Below are 872 nucleotides of genomic sequence, written 5' to 3' on the forward strand. Positions count from 1 at the left end.
TCTTGATCTCTGCAGGGCCATCATGGAGCACAAGGAGCTGCTAAAGGTGTCCTGGGACTGGCAAATAGGTGAGAATGCATACACGTACACACACACAGACACAGACACACATACACACGAACATATGATATATTGTGTATATGTAAAGTAATGTGCTCCCTCTGTGTTTGCAGGTCTGCTCTACGTTGGTTTCAGTGCCTTCATGTTCAGCCTGTACAGCTTCATGCCGGTGGTGATAAAGAGGACCAGTGCCACCTCAGTCAACCTCTCTCTGCTCACAGCTGACCTGTACAGCCTCTTCTGTGGCCTCTTCCTCTTTCACTACAAGGTAATAAACTACCAGATGCACTGATGTGGTAAGGTGCAGGGTAAACGATGTGCCAGACATGTAACATAACACACCTGGATGTGTGGGCTCCAGGTGTTGACAAGGAAGAAGAATGTGTGGACTTTATTTTCATCTTTTTTTTTTAACTGTCCATGGTGAGTCAGACAGTGTTATAGGAGTGGAGGAGGAGGACATGATCAACCTGTGGAGGACTCTGATCCATTCTGATGAGTGTTTGGAATATTTGCAGATACTGTTTTTGACTGCTGAAGTAAAACGTATAACAGACAAATCTGTTCGCTGTTATCTTGAGTTAACAGGAAACAGAGACCGAAAGTCTCTACAGTATTAGACAGTATCATAACCTCATCTCAGCTACTACTGTTTCAAAAACTCATGAAAAGTCTATAAGTGAGTCTGTGTCCATGTGTGTTTCAGGGCACTGAATGAGATGAGAGTGCTTTATAGCAGACCCAGAGGCCAAGTCAGAAAGTCAAAATCCACATCTGCTGAGACCTCATTAGATGACCTTTGATTTGGTTTT

This window comes from Seriola lalandi, unplaced genomic scaffold (genome assembly GCF_002814215.2).
Source record: "Seriola lalandi dorsalis isolate HSWRI2012SDOR001 ecotype SW California unplaced genomic scaffold, Sedor1 jcf7180002054316, whole genome shotgun sequence".
Lineage (NCBI taxonomy): Eukaryota > Metazoa > Chordata > Actinopteri > Carangiformes > Carangidae > Seriola > Seriola lalandi.